The 16,437-nt window shown below is 32.2% G+C and overlaps 1 protein-coding gene across 10 annotated transcripts in view; it reads right to left on the reverse strand.

Moving 5' to 3' along the window:
• Positions 1-10,834: 10,834 nt before the first annotated feature.
• The window catches only part of LOC103570537 (uncharacterized), a 48,264-nt gene continuing 42,661 nt past the window's right edge, over positions 10,835-16,437 (reverse strand). For all 10 annotated transcript variants that reach the window (XM_053742687.1, XM_053742494.1, XM_053742572.1 and 7 more), the window contains one exon: positions 10,835-11,460. The gene's annotated coding sequence lies outside the window, so the exon portion shown is untranslated. The remainder of the gene's footprint in view (positions 11,461-16,437) is intronic.

Genomic DNA, 16,437 nt, shown 5'->3' on the forward strand with positions numbered 1-16,437 from the left:
TAGTTCCGCACTAGTTTTTTATTTTTGTACAAGTGTCCTCACACTTAAGTTTTATTAATTATTATACAAGTGTACTCTCACTTAAGTTTTATTAATTATTTTACGAGTATTTTGTTCATTCAGTGATCGTTATAAATGTATAAATTCAACGACGAAATAAAATTGCATAACGCGAATTAGAACCAATGCATCAACAAATTACAAATAACTAAGTTGCTGCAAATTTAGGTACTGTAATCTTTAAGTTTATGTTATGTCAAAATACGGAAACATTTCCAATACACGGAAATATTATAAAAAGTTGTATTGTATTCAAAATTCTATAGTCCTCTCTAGTTATTTGAAACAAATTTTATCGTAACAGTTTTACCGTAAATTAGAGTCAGCTGACTAGTCACCTAATACTTTTATAAAATAATATCAAGTTTTATTATATTCACTATCAAAATTTTCAATTGTATAATATATAGTAATTAAATGTATATATCCAAAATCTTTCATTTCAAAACAAATCTTCCAGATAATTACTCAGTGTGATCCCGGTCGAAAGACTAAGGCCGAAAATAATAATAATAATAATTTGTCCAAATATCACGGTACAAGCTAGTTTTTAGACATAACAGTAATATTTAAAAAAAAAAAAGTGATTTTATACCAATCAGAGTAATTTTCCTTACACATTGTAATTTTTCATTTAAAATTTTTGTTGTAATTATTATGGGATTTTTTTCTCCGTGCACAACACATAATTTGACCAGAAACATTCACTAGAAAATATCCTACGAAATTCATATTTTATGTTAAAAATCATGACATACAATTTTAATCAGGGGCCCTACACCTTTTATGTACGCATTGATGGAGTCTAAATCAACCACCGCGTATGAAGAAGTCTTCAAATTTCTATGCAATACTTTATGCCCACAAATTAAAGAACTTGAGCCGATAATTCACTTGGATATTAAATTAGCTAGTAGAAATGATTTAAGAAACGTTATACCTGGGGTTCAAATCCAATTATGCCTGTTTCACATCTGTCAAGTATTATTAACTTTTTAATTATAATTTTTCTGTCCTCCGGCCGGAAAGTGGCAACTTTTGGGCCGCTGCTCTGAACGAAGTTGCAACTTTCCGGCTCTGTCGAGCAGAAAAATAGTATACGCACCTTGGCCAGTAAAGAAGAAAGCCTCAGACCACATGTTTGTCAGCCTCGGCTTCGCCTCGACCAACAATTACATGTGATCTGAGACTTTCCTTATTTTACTGGCCTAGGTATGTAATATAGTATTCTTTTTATCATCAATGTAATATAAGTGCTATCTTAGTGCACACTCTTTTGTTTGCCAAATAGCTTGTTTGCTCATTCAACTGTTTTCATGACATTTGTTTGCGTTTACGATTATCTGCGCGCGAGAAAAGAATTTGAGTGCGACAAGTAAACTTGTCGCACGCAAGTTCAATTCTAGTGGCATCCAGATTATCGTTTAGTCCATACAAATGTCGCGGCAACAGTTGAATCGGAAAAATGTTTCTTGGAGGACAAAACAGCGAGTGCTAAAATAGTACTCATATCGCATTAATAATAAAAGTACGTATGTTCAATTCGTGCGATGTTGTCGATTACCCACACGATAGAATGAGTACACTCACTTCGTTCATGCGCTCAACTTCGCTTCTATAGGCAATCGACAACTTACCGCATTTGTTGTACAATAGACTACCACACGGAAAAAATAGTAATATGAATTTTGTATCTAATGCATTCTATCCTATATAGTCACTATATTGCGGCATAGAACTTGCCTTATCGCTGAATTGAATATGGTACCACAAACTGATACAAAATTCATATCGTAATATTTTCATTGTGATTTTTTTTCATAACATTCTCTTCTTAAGTAGTGCTTAAGATGTTTTTAATAATTAAATTTAAATAAAATTTAATTTAATTTTTAATTGAATTACTATTGGTGCTTTATAATACTATATATCAATTTTATCTTTCTCTCTGATATGTCTGTCATGTGTTAAGTTTTTTTCTCGCTCGCACTCATTGAGTTAAACAATTGTAACCTTGCATCACTTGTGCATTAAAGGAAAACGTAAAATACAAAATGCTCGTTAACAAATGAAAATTTTCAACAAAGCACCCTGAGAGGTGTGATTTTTTAATTATTTTACCTCTCTCAGAACGTTTTTTTTTTTTTTTTGAAGATTTTCATTTGCTTAATAAGAATTAGATGACGGGATTATTGCTTAACGGATCTTAAACGTAATAGGACAAAAATTAAAATTTTACAACTAAGTGGCGATAACGTTTTTCTTCGTTTCAGTGATTTTTTAAAGTGCACTAACAATGAAAGTCGAGTTAATAATATAATAACATTAAAAATTATACTGTTATCTATTACTGATTAAGAAGTGGTTATAATAAGTAATTCGTGAATAAAAAATAATAATTATTGGTTCTCTCCAAAGTATAAAATAATCGAAATAACATTGTCATTAAATTCTAAATATTTAAACATGAATACTTTTTAGATAAATTTATAACATATATATATATATATATATATATATATATATATATATATATATATATTATAACGGGTTTTTCACCACCGGGGATCTACCGGAGTGAAGTCCGAGTACACTTACTATTTGACCACCTTGTTCAAAATTTTAAAGTTGGGCGCCAGGTGATTTTATAATCACCAAATAAATAATTATCAAAACAAAAAAAATTCGGCTCAGGGTGGCGGATCGGGGAAAGGTCAGGCAGTTAAAATTACGATAAAATAAGTGATCAGAATTAAACAAATTAATCGTATATTCAATAGACAAAATAACTGATCGGTTTCACACAAATTGTCGGTTACACAAACATAATAAATGCCGTTGTCGGCTTGACTCGATATAAACCAAAGTACAACAAAACGTAGTTGATCGGAAACAGTCAGTTTTGCAAAAAAAATAACAGTCAGTTGTCGAAAGAGAAAAAAAAAACTCGTCGTTTATTTCATCAACACACTCGACGTAGTTCTTAACGAAATACTCGACCGGTGACGTCAGAGTCTTTTACATGGCAAGACTCGGCTGCCGCAACGAATGAGAAGGAGATAATCCGTAATTCTCGGAATTGCTCGATTGGAATAAAATAAAATATAAAATAATATTTTATTTCGGTAACGCGTGAAATTTCACTATCATACAGTTAGGACGTACAATCAATCATTAATTTAATTATTATTTCCACAAATCGCGTTGCACTTGTTCATAAAACCAAATCAATCGGTCGTACACTTGATCAGTTCTCGTGCCGAGGCTTCGGCTTATTCGCTTGTTCACGACGGCGGTTATTTGTTAAAAAAAATTTACTTATCGCAATGAATTGTTCGTTAATCACTCGGATTGTTCTTATAGAACAAAATTCACGTTGTTCAAGAGTCGTAATCAAAATTGTTCGTTTGGTCGGGTCGAATTTCTCGAATCGTAAAACGTGACCGTTCAGTACGGCGTCTAGTCCGGATCTCTCATCACGATCCATGGGTTGGATCAATTAGTCGGTCGAAGTCGAAATTTTCGATTCTAGATGTCACTAAAATTTGCTCATCCGGTAACTATTTCTTATTTGAAATAAATTCAAACCACGAGTCGATGTCGAATTTTCCATCATGTTACAATATATATATATTTATATTAGGGTGGTCTTTAGCAGGGATGTTTTCGAATTTCTATACTCCCAGAGGCTCAAATAATTCTAAATGAATAAAAAAAATTACCCTCAAAACTTAAGCTCTTAATATTAACTCTAAGATAGTCCGCATTCCAACCATAGTATCTTATGGAAATAACATGGGAAACATTTCTTTCGTTCTTCAAAATTTTATACCTTGGGGACGGCTAATTCTAAAATAATGAAACATACATATTTTTACAAAGAATTTGCCGCTCTACAAAAAAGATCTCTAATGATTTCTCGCTAAGTTTATTGGTGCAAAAGTTATTCGAGCTTAAAGTTTAATTTTTATATAATTGTCAATATTATTAAGTATTTTTAGGAGATATCTACTTGTGCTATAAAATTTATGACATTTTTTTTTAAGTTATTTTATTTATGATCAATTCATGTTAATATAATTTTTAACTTCCCGCTAAGAAAATTGTAAATTTTCAAAAATTTCAGAAAGTTATTGTTTTCACCCCGGTTTTCGAAAATCGTTTTCATCAGATGTTGACGTTTTGAGGCCCTAGGAAGCTATTCTGACTACTTTTAGAATGATGTCCGAAAGTGTGTGTTTGTGTGCTCAAACTCTTAGTAACTTTTTAACTAATGAATCGATGTGGATGGTTAAGGTGGCACACACACACACACACACACACACACACACACACACACACACACACACACACACACACACACACACACACACACACACACACACACACACACACACGCACGGACATCATTCTGAAAGTAGTCAGAATAGCTTCCTAGGGCCTCAAAACGTCAACATCTGAAAACTCGATTTTCGAAAATCGGGGTGAAAACAATAACTTCCTCAAATTTTTGAAAATTTACAATTTTCTTAGCGGGAAGTTAAAAATTATATTAACATGAATTGATCATAAATAAAATAACTTAAAAGAAAAATGTCATAAATTTTATAGCACAAGTAGATATCTCCTAAAAATACTTAATAATATTGACAATTATATAAAAATTAAACTTTGAGCTCGAATAGAATAGAATTAGCTGTCCCCAAGGTATAAAATTTTGAAGAACGTGTAACGGGGTAAATTCGAATTTATCGCGTTCAACTAAGTCCAAAATAAAATCCATTATGTGTACTGTCGGTCATGTGACATTACCACCCAGGGTATTCCGGGTAGGTAGCGACTAGTCGTCCGGAAGTGGAAATTTCAATTGCTCGACCGTCAACCCCACTTAGACTTGAGTAGGAGAGAAAAGACAACCAAAGTCAAGAAGGGAGCGAGCAATTATAAACTGGGACCGAAACGAGAATCGGGCATTAGTGACCGGAACGACCAGACCGAACGGACCTAGTTCAGTCGAGAGTAAAGTTCAACAGCTGAAGAAACGCCACCATGAGACACCATTATAGACACCGACATTTAGACGCTGCGAATAAAGTATCAGGTCGACGAAGAATACGGGAGTCGGTAATGGCTAGAGTAAGAGCGAGGAAGCAGGAGTTGGAACGAGACGAGACAAAAGTACCTGGACGAGACTAGAAAACTACCGGACGAGACTAGAACGAGACCAGGACGAGACAAGGAAAATTTTAAATGAACACTACGAGGAGGAAGAGTTGGAGTAAATTCTGTAAAGGTAATTTTATTAATTTATTCCAGTCTATACGACCACGTCACTACTTATATTATGTGATATTCATAATTTCAGATAAGTTCGTCAATCATCGATCGCCGAATATTTTTCCCCACGTGGATATGATATTCGGTAGCAACAGTACCCACAAGTACACAGTACAGTACTCGCGTACAATTAGAGACATACACAGCAAGTAGCTAACACGTATCTAATGCGACCAGCATTATTTTGTATCATATAATTAATTAAATAAAACTAATTATTTATTATTTTGTTAACACTTATAATTGAAGTCCGGTAATTTATTTATCGTAGTGATTAAGATCCAATAAACCACATCCCAGTCACTACATATATATATATATATATATATATATATTTTAACATGATGGAAAATTCGACATTGACTCGTGGTTTGAATTTATTTTACATAATCAATAGTTACCGGATGAGCAATTTCTAGTGACAACTAGAATTAACAATTTCGACGTCAACTGAGCAAACGATCCACCGGATGGATTGAAAAAGAGAGATCCGGGAGAGACTTCCAACTGAACAGCCACGTCTTTGATCAATTCGATTTACGACGAAAAAAAACAACTTTGATTTACGGGAGAACAATTAGATCGCGAGTAATAATTATTACGAGTGTAACAATCCGACTATTTTGTGAACAGAACTCCGAGTTCTTGCGAACAAGTGAACAAGCCGAAGCCCCGGCACAAGAACTAGATACAGTGTACGACCGACTGATTGTGTTTAATGAACGCGTGGTGTGTAATTAATAAATAATTTAATAATTAATTACGTATGATAATTATATGATAGTGCAATTTAAACGCGTTACCGAAATAAAATATTCTTTTATTTTATTTTATTTTATTTCATTCGAGTATTTCTGAGAATTACGGATTATCTCCTTCTCATTCGTTGCGGCAGCCGAGTCTTGCCATGAAAAATACTCTGACGTCACCGGTCGAGTATTTCGTTAAGAACTACGTCGAGTGTGTGTGAAATAAACGACGAGTATTTCTATTTCGACAACTGACGATTATTTTTTTTGAGCAATGAACTGACTGTTTCGATCAACTACGTTTTGTTGTACTTTGGTTTATCTAAAAGTCAAGCCGACAACGGCATTTATTATTTGTGTGTAACCGAGAATTTATGTGAAACCGATCAATTATTTTATCTATTGAATATACGACTGATTTGTTTAATTCTGATCAATTATTTTATCGTAACCTTAACTGCCTGGCCTTTCCCCGATCCACCACCCTGAGCCGACATTTTGATAATTGTTTATTTGTAGGTATTAAAATCACCTGGCGCCCAACTTGAAATGTTCTGACCAAGGTTGCCAAATAGTAAGTGTACTCGGACTTCACTCCGGTAGATCCCCGGAGGTGAAAACCCCGTTACAATATATATATATATATATATATATATATATATATATATATATATATATATGTATATATATATATATATATATATATATATATTGTGACGAGGCAAAATCCTAGCCTCGGTTTCTAGTCATATTTTTAAATATACTTTCATTTAACTAATCGACGTCGCGACAACCGAGAGGCACTGATGTACGTACGACTTTAGTCGCACGGGCTCTCTTCGCAGAACCTCATCACCTGGTGGTGGGCGACACCTGCGAAATACTTCCCTGGAGGCGCAATGCTCCACCTCAGGAGATCGTAAGCCGACCCACTGGAACAGATGTTGGTCCAGTGCCCTGCAGTCCACCTTTCAGGGACATACGCGGCTGGCTCACTCATACAGGTGAGGCCAGTTTAGCTTATGTGGCGCCATCTCTGAGGGGGAAAACTCAATACCTTGTATTCGATCGTTGATTGAGCGACTGAGTGTGGTATCGCTCTCACTGTTGCAGCCACGTGGATACGGATAAGCCCTAGCAATTCCCTAGGCGACGTAAGATTGGTCAACTACATAAAAGGAACCAGAGGATTTCTTTTTGGAGGGAAGGGACTCTTGGTTGATTCGCAACGCTGATCGGTTGGAAAAAGTAATTTCTGGTTATCATTGTTTATAAAACTTAGAAGCCTCGCATCTTTATAAAATAAAGTTCCGAGTTTTATTTGAAACATTACTTCGTGTTATTATTATAACTTAAAAGTACCTGTCCATTAGTTATTAATAGTATCAAGTGCATCCAACGTTGCGTAGCACGTGTCAGACGAGTATTTCAGTTGAAGTAAAAAGGTAAGTCCGTATTTATTTATCTGCTCAATACCCATTATCTATAACTATCCTGGTGAAGCCAACATAGTAGCCTGGTGGAAGAATAAATAAATTGCGTGACCCAACCCCGCAACGCTGCTTAGAAAACAGCGCGGTAAAGACTGACCGAACGGATACCTGTCCTCGAGGTTAAATTGACCGAGGAGGAGGCATACCGTTTTAATATATATATATATATATATATATGTCCGAACAAAGTTACATATGGTCATATATAAAATTTGAGAAGCATAAAATTTTCATATTCACTTTTATGTATGATCATTAGGGTGTTTCAAATAAAACAAATTTTTTTTTATGGTGTCCAAAAATTGAAAGTATAGCTGAAAATAAAAATTTTGGTACCTATCCGGACTCTTAATAGTGATATTAAGGTTCGCCTCAATCCATTTTTCTGTTTTCCATTGAAATAACACTGGAAAAAAGATTTTTAACTTCCCGCTAAAAAAATTATTAATTTTCAAAAATTAGGGAAGTTATTGGTTTCACCCCGATTTCCGAAAATCGAGTTTTCCTCGAATGTCGACGTATTGAGGTCCTAGGGTGCTATTCTGACTATTTTCAGGAGGATGTCCGAGCGCGCGCGTGTGTGTGTGTGTGTGTGTGTGTGTGTGTGTGTGTGTGTGTGTGTGTGTGTGTGTGTGTGTGAACTGTTAATGAACTGACCGATTAAAATGTTTGAGGTGACAATCAAGAGAGTTTGTTGGCCCTCAACTTTTCTGAAAATGTCAAATCGATCGATCAAATAGACTCTAAGATATGGAAGAAAAACAAAAAAAAAATTTTTTTTTCAGTTTTTTTTCAAATTTTTCAGAAATGGCTCGTTTTATCAATTCCAAAATCTAACCAGCACAAGAATTCAATAAAACGCGCCGATTACCGCCTCAACCATCTCAATCGGTTAATTTTTTCGTAAGATATCGCAGGAGAAAGAAATGCTAAAAAACGGTTTTTTCCGAAAACAATGGCATACAACAGTATTTTTGAGCTCAAGAAGCGGGAAGTTTTAGTGCTGTCCCGCAGGGTCAACCGATAGACAGATTTTTTTTTTTTTTAGAATTTTGTAGCTCACAAACCAATCGACGGATTTTTATGCCGAGTATATATTTTTGTAGGAAATTGAACGCTCTACAAAAAAAGTTTCTTATCATTTTCTGAGAAATCCCATTGTTCGAAAGTTATTTAAGCTTCAAGTCAAACTTATGGTAAATTTTGAGATTTTTTTACTTTTCCGGCGAAAGTGTCAGTCTTATAAAAAAATGTCATAAGAACATTTTTGTAGATAATTTTATTCCTTACAAATTATTACAAACAAAATTTTTCGAAATTCCGCATTGTTCACAAGTTATTGGCATTTCAATGTCAAGCTCTTGAAATCACTCAGAAATCTATTTTTTTAAAAGCTTGACATTGAAATGAAGATAACTTGTGAACAATGCAGAATTTCGAAAAAATTTGTTGGTAATAATTTGTAAGAAATAAAATTATCTACACAAAGTTCCAATGACATTTTTTGATAAGACATAGTTTCGCCGGAAAAGTAAAAAAATCTCAAAATTTACTATGAATTTGACTTAAAGCTTAAATAACTTTTGAACAGTGGGATTTATCAAAAAATAATAAGAAACTTTTTTTGTAGGGCATTCAATTTTCTACAAAAATATTTACTGGGCATAAAAATCCGTAGATTGGTTTGTGAGCTAGAAAATTCCAAAAAAAATAAAATTTTTTTTCCCGTGTTATTTAAATGGAAAATAGAAAAATGGATTGAGGCACACCTTAATATTACTATAAAGAGTCCGGATTGGTACCAAAACTTTTATTTTTAGTTATACTTTCAATTTTTGGACACCTTAAAAAAAAATTTGTTGTTTTCTTTAAACACCCTAATGATCATATAGTATTATATATGTCTATATATAGTTATCAATGGTCATATATATAATTTGAGATGCATGAAATTTTCATATTCACTTTTATGTATGATCATATATTATTATATATACCTAAATATAGTTATATATATCCATACATAGAAACAATCGAAAATTATATATTCACATGTATCGTCATACATGTCCCATACATGGACATACATGATCTATATATGACCATATATAATTTGTTTTTCCCGGGATTTAAGAATAATGATTTTTTTTTTTCCAATGAAATTAAACAATTTGTTTTTTGACTAACTTTTATCGGAAAGCTGGAAAATTAATAAATAAATGATGAGATAACTACCTCCATTTTAGTTCCCAAACAGCCTTTTTATGACGTACAGGCACTTTGGAAATTTAAATTATAAACAGCGGTAAAAGTCCATTAGTACTAAAAGATATGTATTTATGAGAGTTGTTGAAAAAATGTAAACAGTGATTTTACTAGGTATAGTCACAAACCTCTTTTCACCCTCGAGCTGCTTGGAACTTCGATGTGACTTGAATAATCAGAGCACCTGAACGCTCGGAAAGTAGAAAATCAGCAGGGACTGAACAAGTGTAATAGCTTGTTCGCAACTTGGATGATTACAAATGGAAGAAACCCTTTTTAGGGTATCGAGGAGAAGTTGCGTCTCACCATTCATCTCGATGCAACCCGATCACCAATACAGAAAAACCGGTACCAAGGGGGACCTTTCTAAGCCCTTTTCGACCAGAGTCTCTTTATTTCCGAAGATGATAGTATCGTTTGGCCCAAGAGAGATATGGACCCATTACATTAATTAACTAAACCTCCTTTCTCTGAAAAATTTCGACAATTCATAAGGACGCATGCGCACAATATATTTTCAATTTACATGAAAATAGCACCTGTTGAATTTTATACGCAACTGTTGCGACGTCAACCGTACTAAAGTCGAAAGCTTGAAATCGATTATCAATCGATTTCGATGACGATAGTTCGATTGTAGAAAATCGACCATTTTGAGTGAAAAATCGATTTTTGATTAAAACAACATTGCCATCCCTAGTTTTAGTGGGCAGAAACATTATTTATTTTTACCCAAGAAACAAAACAAGTATGTTTCTGACTACTGACTGAAGGCATTCACAATTTATGTATGATATTTTTGTTTGTGGCATTGGGCTGAAATTAGCCTACTTGATTGACTGTAAAGATACTGAAACTTGAAGCTTCAACGATGAAATCATGGAAAAATTAATAAATTTCGAAATTGGTGCAGGTAAAAAAAATAACATGTTTTCATTTTAGATAAGTAAAATTGCTTACAAATTATTTTTATTTAATAAGAAAAGTGATAACAAGAAAAGATGTGCTGATGACGTACTATGGCATTATCTATGTTTTGATGAAATATAAAAGTTTCCTGATTTAATATTTACGACAACCCCATATTTAAGATTAAATTTGAAATCATGTCATTATACAGAAAAAATATATTCGGTTGTGCCAAACAATTGAGAAACTCGAAAAATTAATTGACAGGAAAGCTGTTAAGCTTAAGTGAAATAAAAATTCGTAGTTATTATTATCAAGTTTAACATTAAAAAAAAACTATTAAATTTGTAAAATAACTTAAGAGCTTGAAAAAATAGTAAATAATTCCATTTTAATAAAAAAAAAATAGACATAAAATTAAAAATATATAGATTATTGAAAATATCATAAAATTATAAATAATCAACAGCTTACAGAATCACAATTTCAAAATGTCCTTGTATATAAGGAAAGATAAAGTGAGTTTTGATATAAAATCAACTCGATTTTATTTCCATTTTGATCTATTTATTCATTTCCGATTAGAAATTTCAGCTAAATATTCTTATTCCTTTTCATCTTCTGATAATGATGATGAACACATGAATCTGAAAAAATAAAAAATAATAAAGACGATTAAATTTTCAAACAGCAAAATATTATTAAGATACAAAGACACTTGAAAACAAGTCATTGCGCATGCGGTTTTTATTAATTAAATTAAATTAATTATGATGAAAATGATAAGTTAAAGTAACATAGATATACATCAATCGAATACGAAGCATTTGCTTCATCTCTCTTGTGAAAATAGTAAATATAACAAAATTAAATCAACGATAGAAACTTAAGGATGGATGCAAATAACACACAGAATTGTGCATCATATACATTTTTATAGGTCCACATGAAAGTTATTGGTTTGCTTATGAACAATTAAACAAAATTAATAATTATCAGACCGAAGTCTAGGAGAAGGGGTCTGTGTCAAAGGATGGATTCAATTATGTATTTTATGTATTTGTCAGTTTATCTTATGTTTAAAAAAAACAGTAAAATATCAATAATAACAAATCATTGTATTTTTTAATAGATTTCATAGAAATCTAACTATTGTATTGGTACCCGTGAAGCAACTTTTCAAAAATTTTATCATTTTTTTTATTGATTCATTATAATTTTTGAACTTTATTAGTAGATTTTATAAAAATCTAACTATTGCCTTTGTCCTCATGACGCAACTTTATAAAAATTTTAACATTTTCTATCTTATTAAGTCGATTAGGTTCCAAAAATACTATTGGTAAAAAAAATTATATATATATATATATATATATATATATATATATATATATATATATATATATATATATATATATATATATATATATATATACATAATTAAATATGTATAGGCTTCATATCAATGAAGTCTGATCAGATCTAATCATACATAGACATATAGAACTACATATAAGTTTATATCAGTCATGTCTGATCAGATTCAATTATATATACTTATGATACTAATATCCCTTCATCAATGACTTGGAATGCAATAACAGCTAACAACGGGAATGAAGTAAGTAATTTATTTGCGTCTTTCTTCAGAAGTATTTATGAAAGTAATACTGACATCCCCTCGGCGACCATAAATCAACATAAAAAATTTTTGACCAACCAAGACGTCAACCTCTCGGAACTGAACGTCAGATACGAAGATATGTTCAACCAACTAAGAAAACTGGATACAAGAAAAGGTGCTGGACCAGATGGAATACCCAATTTATTTCTAAAGAACTGTGCTCCAGGACTAACTGAACTAATCACTCACATCTTCAGTAAATCTCTTGAACTGGATGTATTCCCGGCTACCTGGAAAACTTCTTTGATCAGCCCGATACACAAATCAGGATCTAGATGTGAAGTATCTGACTACAGACCTGTCTGTATACAGTCTTCAATATCGAAATTATTCGAGAAAATCGTACTGCCTTATATAATATCCACATTTCAAGATATTATATCAACAAAGAAACGTGGCTTCATCGGGGGTAGATCTACTGCTACGAACCTATACTTGTACACCAACTATGTTCTAAACGCATGAACCAAGGGATGAACGTCCATGGAATATATACGGACTTTAGCAAGGCATTCGGAATGAAACTTGACCATGAAACTCTAATTGACAAGCTTAGCTAATACGGAGTCAAAAGAAAAATACTTGATTATACTTGATTATTATTGATTTTGATCATACTTATCAGATAGGCATCTACAAGTACGAGTAAATGGTCATATCTCAGCTGAGTATGAGGTCACCTCCGGTGTCCCTCAAGGATTGCACTTGGGACCAATTTTATTCAATATATTTATCGACGACATTGGAAATAAATTTGAATCTAATTATCTACTATATGCGGATGACCTGAAAATTTTCAGGGAAATCAATAGTGCTGAGGACGTCATTATTCTCCAGAGAGATATCGATGAACTTCACAGGTGGTGTGTGGTGAATAAACTTAAACTAAATACAAATAAATGTATTGTTATGTCGTTCTCACGTTCAACTTATTGGACTCCAGCCATATATCATCTCAATCACCATCAGCTTATTGAAGTTACATCAGTAAAGGACCTGGGTGTAATAGTAGATAACAAACTCAACTTCATAAAGCATATTGATAAAATTACTTCTCAAGCCTACAGCATACTTGGATTCATACTCAGATCAGGAAGGAAATTTAACGACGTCCATACACTCGTACATCTATTCAAGTCGTTAGTCCGACCGATCCTTGAATATTGCACTGTCATATGGTCACCTCATACTCAAGTACAGATAGATAAGGTAGAAAAGATACAAAAAAAATTCTGTAAATACGTGTCATATTACATGCACATTCGTGGATCTGATATGGCTACGAACGATGTATACAGCCAATTCAAAATCGATAGACTTCTAAGTCATCGACAAGTTGCCGATTTAATATTCTTCTATAAATCCGTAAACGGATATATTGAATCACCGGAGATACGCGAACAATTTCAAATTATCCATCCGAGGCCAGGTTTAAGACAACATAGATTGTTGGACGATATTAAGACAACAAAAAGCTATGTTTACCATGGTCCTAGGAATAGGATAGCTAATCTAGTCAACGAATACAACCAAGATACTAACTTCTCCGAAGATTCAATGTCTGCATTTATCACAAAGATCAAAAATATAATACTAAACAACTAATACATGTACAATGTCACCAATATTAAATTTTAAATTAGTCTCATATTAATTATTTATGTTTATATTAATATCAAATATCACTTATAATATATTATTGTTACTTTTAATGTATACTGCTGATTGGCGTTCTTTTGCAATAAATAAAATATATAAACTTATGCACAACCAGACATGAATTTATATTAGCCATGCCTGATCAGATCCAATTATATATAGGCCTATATCTAATTATATATGAGTTTGTATCAGTCATGTCTGATCAGATCTAGTCATGTATTAAATCATGTATAATTATATATAAGCATATATATGATCATACATAGGCAGATATTATTCAGGTCTGATCATATGTGATTATATATGGAGGTAGATATGATTATATATAATCATCCATAAATTCATGTAAAATTATATATAATCATACATAATTATATATAATTAGGCAAAATCATTTTTTCCCGGGGTGTGATAAATCGTTCCCCGTCGATTAGCTTCATTACTAATTGTTATTTAATAAGAAAAAAAAAATTCTATATTTCTTATTTGTCATTATTTTTAGCCCAAAAACATGTTTTTTTATTTTTTAGATTACAGATCATTTTGCATAATTTAAAAAATTTTAACTATTAAAAAATAAATTATTATTTTCGAATATTTTTGGTGGCCAAATTTACCTCAGTTATAGAGAATCAGCCCGAAAATGGATTAATATATTAAATTTTTTATAATTTGACGATAAAAATTCGAAAGAATTATTTTCTTCACAATTTTCAACTGGTCCATTTTGCCCCAAGTGTCATGCGTAGGGCTATAAATGCGCAAACATATTAGATTTATAGTAATTAGACGAAAAAAAAAAAAAAAAAAAATTTTACTAAAATTTCAGGGGGGCCGCTCTACCCCACCCTTCCTTACTCAACTTTAAAAGTTTGACGATATAAAAAGGAGATACACTGGTCATAAAAATTAAGGGATATAAAAAAAAATTCCAAATTTTTGAGTGATTTTCAACATACTGTAACTTGGTGAAAAATGCTCGTAGAGTAAAAATAAAAAAAGCAAATTGTAGCCTCAAAGTTTTAGTTTTTAGATCTGGACTTTAAATTTTTCCATCATCCACGGTTTCTCAATTTTTTTATTTATCGGAGGCAGTAGCGCACCCAAACTAACACACAGACAGGCACACTCACACACCTTTGTTTAAAAGTATTGATTAAAAAGAATTAAAAATAATGAAATTCGAATTCTTTTCAATAATTTCAATTCTTTTATTTGTATATTGTAACGGGTTTTTCACCACCGGAAATTTACCGGAGTGAAGTCCGAATACATTTACGATTTTTGGCAATCTTGTTCAATTCTTAAGTAGTTGGGCGCCAGGTGATTTTATAATCATCATTAAACAATTGTCGAAATGTCGGCTCAGGGTGGCGGATCGGGGAAAGGTCAGGCACTTAAGATTACGACAAAGTAATTGATCAGAATAAACAAAATAATTAATCGTATATTGAACAGAAGAAATAATTGATCGGTTTCACACAAATTATTGGTTACAAAAAAAATAATAAATGCCGTTGTCAGCTTGACTCGATATAAACAAAATGATAAAAAAAAATCCGGGAGTCGGTTGGCCCTGCGGGCCAGCCCCAAAATTTCCCGCTGTTTTCGAGCTCAAGGAAGTCGAAAATATTAATGTGACTATATTTTCGAGCTCTTCGAGCTCGAAAATCTTATTCCATGCGATTATTTTTTTATGAGCTTTTCAAACTCTAACAAGTTATGCTTTATGCTAAAGTTTAAAAGCTTAAGAATCGAAAATCTTTAATAAATAAGCGGTTTTTAAATTTTAATTCCCGATTATGTTCGATAAACTAAATGTATTGAGGCAGAAATCAATGTCAGTGATCGGAATCAAGATTTGAATGAGTTTTGGCTTCGGTCAGAGCAATAATGTATAAAATATCCGAGAAATTATTAAAAACTGTGTTTTTTCGATTTTTTCGTTGATAATATGGTTCAAACTAAAGAACAAGTTTGATGGCATTATATAATGATCAAAAGAGACCATAAAGAGGAAAAGTTTGTAAGATTTTAGACACATTTTAGTACAGTACATTTTGATTTATCTGGAAAAAATAACATAAAATGTTATTTTTTTAACTTTTCAACGCTGATATCTTTTGAACTAATTGACCAATTTTGGAGCTTGAAATGACAATATGCGCGTTTTATTGAATTCTAGAGCTGACTAAAATTTGAAAGCGATCGATTCAGCCGTCTTGAAGATATTTGAAAAAAACCGTTTTTTACCATTTCTTTCTCCAACGATATCTCT

Source organism: Microplitis demolitor, chromosome 1 (assembly GCF_026212275.2).
Source record: "Microplitis demolitor isolate Queensland-Clemson2020A chromosome 1, iyMicDemo2.1a, whole genome shotgun sequence".
Taxonomy (NCBI): Eukaryota; Metazoa; Arthropoda; class Insecta; order Hymenoptera; family Braconidae; genus Microplitis; species Microplitis demolitor.